Here is a 6,740-nt window from a genome sequence, read left to right as displayed (position 1 = left end):
GATGGAATCAACCTCCAGCCCCAGCCTGTCCTGATTAAATAGAGTTCAAACACCAAGGGCTGAAGATGCAGACAAGAGCCCTAACAAAGTAAGAAGAATCCATTCTAAAAAGAAAAGGTACAATAGAAGGAAGATCAAAGCCAGGTCCCAGGCTGAAAGTCATGTCTGCAATTGACAGGTGATCAATCACCAAACCTGGAGGCAGCGTGACACAGCAAGACCTATAGACTCTGTATTCAAACTAAAGCCTACAAAAAGGATGGGTGAGATGGAAAACTTTGGAGGAGGGTAACATTCTGCTGCCAATATGGAAGGGCATCGGTGCATGCCCAACAGAGACCCAGCTCGTCCTTCTGCCTGGCTTTCCTGGCCAGTTAGCCGCCACAAGCTATGAGCCCAAGCTGCAAACTCAAGCCACAGACTGAAGCAGGCCTGGTAACTATGCAGCAGCTGCAGAACATCTGATGGATGTGTGTGTGTATAAATATGTGTGTGTGTGTAGGTATTAGGTATAATATGTGTGTATAAGGATTAAGATATTAGTTATTGGTCATAAATCAAATTGTTATCATAATAAATGTGGCATCTTTATCTTGTCCCCTTTAATAAGATCCTGCTACTTTTTATTGGTATAACAATTTGCAAATACTTGGAGGATGAGGGGGTGATCACTAGTAGCCAGCATGGATTTACTAAGAACACATCATGCCAAACCAGCTTGATTTCCTTCTTTGACAAGGTAACTGGTTTGGTGGATAGGGGGAATAAAGTGGACATAATATGCCTGGACTTTAGCAAGGCTTTTGACATAGTCCCATATGACATGCTCACAAGTAAGCTGGAGAAATGCAGGCTTGGTAGAACTACACTACCATTAAGTGGATACAAAATTGGTTAAACTGCAAACAAAGAGTAGCTATTAATGGAATGACATCATATTGGAAGATCTCAAGTGGAGTTCCACAGGGATCTGTTCTGAATCCAGTGTTATTTAACATCTTTATAAATGAGCTGGATGTAGACATAGAGAGCATCCCGATCAGATCTGCATATGACACGAAGCTACAAACACTTTGGAGGATAGAACTAAAATTCAAAGGGATCTTGCTAAATTGGAGACCTGGGCTACCGACAACAAAATGAAATTCTACAAAGACAAAAATGTAAGGTGCTACAATTAGGGAAGAAAAACCAAAGGCACAGACACAGAATGGGGGATAACTGGCTTGGCAGCGGCACTGTTGAAAAGGATCTGGGAGTTGTGGTGGATCACAACCTCAACATGAATCAACAATGCGATGCGTTTGCAAAAAAAGCAAATGCTATTTTGGGTTGCATTAACAGAGGCATATAATGCAAGTCACAGGAGGTGACAGTACTGCTCTACTCAGTGCTGGAGTAGTGGGTCAAATTTTGGTCACCACTGTATAGGAAGGATGTAGAGAAACGGGAAAGGATCCAGAGGCGAGTGACAAGGATGATCAAAGGGATGGAATGCAGCCATATGAGCAAAGGCTGAAGGAACTGGGTATGTTTGGAAAAGAAGAGATTAAGAAGGGACATGATAGTGGTCTTCAAATACTTGAAAGGCTGCCATAAGGAAGATAGAGAAAAAATGTTCTCTCTTGTCACAGAGGGCAGGACAAGAGGCAATGGGTTCAAACTACCTCATAGCAGATTTATATTAAATGTCAGGAAAAACTTCCTAAGTATAAGAAAAGTAGGACAATGGAACAAACTACCAAGAACGTTGTGGAATTTCCTTCACAGGAGGTTTTCAAAAAGAGGCTGGATAGCCATCTGTCTTGGATGGTTTAAACACCACAAATCCTCCATCTTGGCAGTAGGCTGGACTAGATTACTCTTGTGGCCCCTTCTAACTCTATGGTTCTATGATTCTATGGTAGGGTACCATATTTTAATTTAAAAAAAGGAGGACACTCCAGCCCCGCCCCAACTCCGCCCCTTCCCTGCGCCCAGCCCCGCCCAACTCCGCCCCTTCCCCGCCCCGCCCCTTCCCCAAAGTCCCCACCCCAATTCTGCCCCCTCCCCTGAACGTTCCGCCCCCCTGCTCCTCCCCGTCCCCTGCTTCCCGCGAATCAAATGTTCATGGGAAGCCTGAAACAGGGAGGCAGCAGGTAAGCTGGGGCTGGGGGTGGGGTTGGGGCTGGGGCGGGGCACGGCACAGCCCAGTCCGGCCCCGCGGCTCCCTCCGGTGGCTGGCCTCTAGGCCAAGAGGCTCTGGCCCCGGCATCTCCCGCCCGGCTCAGCTCAGGCCCTGGGGCGCCAGCCCCAGTTCCAGCCCCGGCGGCCCCAGCCCGCCGCCGAGCACTGCCGGCCCCAGCGGCCCCGGCCCCCGGCCGAGCACCGCCGGCCCCAGGATCTGGCCCGGACCCAAGCCCCACGACCCCTCCCTCCCTATTTTTCCGGACATGTCCAGCTTTTTGGGATTTCCTCCCGGACGAGGATTTGAGGCCCAAAAAGCCGGACATGTCCGGAAAAATCCGGACGTATGCTATCCCTATTCTATGGCAACTTAAGTGTAAAAATCAAGAAAGAAAGCATCTATCTTCCCCAGTGCCTCTCCCTATTCACTCCCTTTAGCTAGCGTGATCACAGAAAGTCTCTGGCTGAGCAAAACATCTCCTTGCTGATCTCACTGAATGTAACATAATCCAATTAGTTTAGTGACACAGCCTGGGGAGGGGAGTTGTCTGGGACATGTTGTTTTGAGAATGTCATCAAGTGACTGTAACCTCCACTTTGCATTGTCACCTCCATCTTGGGTTAAAATATCTAGGTGGTGTTGGGAGGGTCAGTCTATTCTGGATGCTGTGTGATCATGCTAAGGGATGGGCGGAGAGGGCTAAGAATGAGCAAGCCATTATCACCCATCAATACCAAATGACTCTTCCCAACTGGAACAATGGGTTTTCTACCAACAGGCTTTGACTTTGAATATCAGGGGGTAGCAGTGTTAGTCTGTATCTACAAAAACAACAAGGAGTCTGGTGGCACCTTAAAGACTAACAGATGACTTTGAATGGAATTTATGCAGAAACTACTCTAAGGAGGAGTGGGCTGGCATCCCCCGCATAAGCATATGGCTGGGAGAGATGCAGATTCTACATTTGACAACCTGACTGAAGAGGAGAGGGAAATAATGGGTGAGATTATCTTTTACTGAACCAAATTTTTGTCTTGGTGAGACAGACAAGCCCTTGAGCTTACAGAGCTCTTCTTCAGGTCTGGGAAACATACTCAAATGTCAGAGCTAAAATACACAGTGGAACAAATTGTTTAGCATCAATAGTTAACACATATTTCAAGGGACTATTCAAGGTGAAGTGGCCCATTTACATCCCTCAAGTCATAGAGGGGAAAGGTAGGGACAGGGAGTGGGAAGGCAGCGGAGGGGGGGTGTTAGTAGGTTACAGATTGCTGAAATAAGCCATAAAACCAGTGTCTCTATTCAGTCCATGATTTTTAGTATCTAGCAAAGTTATGAATTTAAGCTCCCAGGCTCATTTTTTGCAGATATCCTTTGAGAATGAGGACTGATGGGTCAGTGTACTGAGGTGGCATGGTTCCCCGCCACCCCGGAGAAAGACGAGTCCCTCCGAACACCAGAGTGGGCGGAGCCAGTAAACTCTCTGAACCCACCCCCCAGAGTGTCAGGCGTTGCCCCAGAAGTATAAAGACCTGACCGCAGGGCTCACCGAGAGAGCAGCCGCCGGGGAGGCCAGATGCCTCCGGCCTAGCTCACGATTGGGAAACCCCATCGGCCTGCAGTAAACCCAAGGAGTGGCCGAGCCTGCCCCGCGCCAGCTACCCAGAGGAGTGGCCGAACCTCGCTCTTTCCAGCTATCCCAAGGAACCCATGGTGCTGGACACCCCCCCCCCCTTGCCCCCAAGGACACCACTCTGACCCAGGTACCGCAAGAGGGGGAGTCTGGAAGTGGCCCGGGGGGCAGCCAACCCTAGTCTGGCTGCAGCACTGCCAGAACCCATGTCAGTGTGTTGCGGCCAGGATCCCCACTGACACAGCAACGGGTCTTCTGCCACTGCTAGGGCCCCGGGCTGGGACGCAGTGGAGTGGAAGGGCCTGCGTCCCCCTTGCCACCTAACTCGTGGATGGCAGTCTCCCCCTCTCCCAGACCTTTTGGAACCTAGGGCCTGGACTTGCTATTATATCCAGTTACTGCTCAGCCCCTGCCTGAGGGCCTGCGCACCTGACTTACCATTGCCCTGCCCTAGGGCCTGGGCTTACTGTGTTATTTCTACCTTCGCAGAGGACGACTTCTGTGGTTGGACTAATTCCCCACAAGACCTATTCCCCAATTTAGTGAGGCGGTGTGGTTCCCTGCTGCCCCGGAGGGAGACAAGACCCAGCTACCCTTTCTACAGTTGGATATACAGTGAAAAGTGTTCATCTAGAGGAAGGATGGTGTTTTTGTCTTTATCATTTTCCTACGGGAGTTCATTCAAGAATGTACTGATTGTCTTGTTTCACCCACACTTATTACTGGAGTATTTAGTGCACTGAATGAGGTTGTGACAGGCATATGTTAGACCCATGGATCTTGCACAGTGTGTTGGGTGTGGGAGGGGGGTTGATCATTTTAGCAGTGGAGATTTGTCTACACTGGTTTTGTATCTGTTATTCTGGCAGGGTCTGGTGCTGCTTTGATTGGTGCGTCCTCATTTGTGGGTAGCTTGCTTCTGCTAATGAGCATGGAGTAGTAAGCTAGGGTGTTTTCTGAAGGCCAGAAGAAGGGGTTCAAGAAAGATTTTTTTCAGGTTGTGGTCCCCATCGAGTATGGGCTGTAATTTTTTAATGATGCCTTGTCTGGGTTCCAGTGCTGGGTGGTAGATGACAACTAGGGGTGTGCGGTTGAAGGAGGATTTATTTCTGTACTGAAGCAGATTCTCTTGAGGTATTTGGGTGACCCATTCCACGATGTGATCTACCTCTCTGGTGGAGCGTCCTTGTTTGGTGAAGGCAGTTTTCAAGTGCGTTTAGGTATGTATCCTGGACTTTCTCCTCAGAGCATATTCCATGGTACCCGAGTGCCTGGCTGTAGAAAACCAATTTCTTGGTTTGTTTGAAGTGAAAAAACTTTATTTAAGGAGGCTGCTTCTTTGAGCAGAAGGCAATTCCATTGCCACTTGACAGCAGAACATGTTGGGGGAAGTGAAGGCAGAACAGTACTAGTACTCTAAATCAATTATACATATATTATATCTGAAAGCTCACAATTATAGTCACTGAACCAGATACAATTTCTTTTAAAATATTTAGGAAGACATGCTCTATTTCTAATTCTATTACTGATAGCCCAATTAAAACCTTGTACTGGATATCAGTCTTCCCCGAATTGACTTCATGCAGTTAATCCAGTCTTGTCTCCTTACTGCTGTGGTCACGATGACTTGTTGTCTCAACTGTGGTGGTTGAACCCCCAGCTTCCATCCTTTTTTTTCAACAGTTCAAAACACTTATGAAGATAATCGATATAAAAGTCCCCAAGCTTTTTTTTTTTTTTTTTTTTAAATATTGCCCTCTGCTTCTTTGCTTAGTCCCTGCCTTGACTCTCGTTGGACATCTGAGTGTGGAAAGTTTACCTTTAAGTGGAAACATACAACTCTTCCATTTTCGACCTCTCGCAATTTGGAATAATGTGGCAATAGAGTGTGTGCTTGGGGGAATGAAATATATGCAAAAATCTACCATAGTCTGGACTAAATTTCCGGGGTATCTCGAAAAGCAGGATCCATTGCCCAGGAACTCCCGATTCTTTATAATTTAAAAAAAATCAACAATCCAGTTTTGACCACCCTATGCCCATTTCCAACTTCACATACATTTCCCCCCATCTATAGTCCATTTGGTTCAGTTTTTTGTTTGTTTTTAAATTGTATATGTTAATATCTGCTCTTTATATAGGTTTTCATTTTGTTAAGGTTAACATTGCTCTTAACATTGAAACAGCGGGAATGTATGTGGAATCTAGACTGTGATGGGGCATTTGCCCCTCACTGGTAAGTAAGGGGTTAAAGCAACCATGGGGAGGCAGCACGGGAGGCAGCAGATAAGGAAAAGGCTTGTCGTGCCAACCAATTAGGGGAAGGTTTATTGGAAGAGCCAGTCAGGGCCAGGCTCATATAAGAAGGGGCTGCTGAGCAGAGCAGAGACAATCACTCCCTGGAGTTCGGGGAAGCGGGTTGGTTGCTTAGAGGACTGGAGCACCATGGACAGAGCAGTGTTGGGCAGGATCAGCAGAGTATGAGAAAGCCCCAGGCTGACGGCTGCCAAACTGGGGTCCTGATACAAGGGCAGAGGACCAAGTATCAGGGGGTAGCCATGTTAGTCTGTATCCACAAAAACAACGAGGAGTCTGGTGGCACCTTAAAGACTAAGGGATTTATTTGGGCATAAGCTTTCATGGGTAAAAAACCCCACTTCTTCAGGGCAGAGGAGATGCTGGGGCTGTGGGGAAGCGGCCCAAGGAAGGAGACGGCAGAGTTGTAGGAGGGGCAGTATGTGGCTTGGCTGCCGGTGGGTTCAGAACAGCCACTAATTTTTCCCCTGGGTGCTCCAGCCCCAGAGCACCCACGGAGTCAGCTCCTATGTTCAAGCAACAGCTCGAGTGCTTGGACTTAAGAACACTGTAGGCACTTTAGAAAAAATGAAATAAAATATCATTGTAAAGTTTCAGGGAAACTGCACTTGTATTCCC

The 6,740-nt window shown here is 47.7% G+C and overlaps 1 protein-coding gene across 4 annotated transcripts in view; it reads right to left on the bottom strand.

The window, feature by feature from the left end:
* AMN1 (antagonist of mitotic exit network 1 homolog) overlaps positions 1-6,740 on the bottom strand; it is a gene marked incomplete at its 3' end in the record, with an annotated part of 84,143 nt that overhangs the window by 37,420 nt on the left and 39,983 nt on the right.

This window comes from Trachemys scripta, chromosome 1 (genome assembly GCF_013100865.1).
Source record: "Trachemys scripta elegans isolate TJP31775 chromosome 1, CAS_Tse_1.0, whole genome shotgun sequence".
NCBI classification, from domain to species: domain Eukaryota; kingdom Metazoa; phylum Chordata; order Testudines; family Emydidae; genus Trachemys; species Trachemys scripta.
Note: the sequence above shows the minus strand (reverse complement) of the source record. Positions and strands in the feature narration are given on the sequence as shown.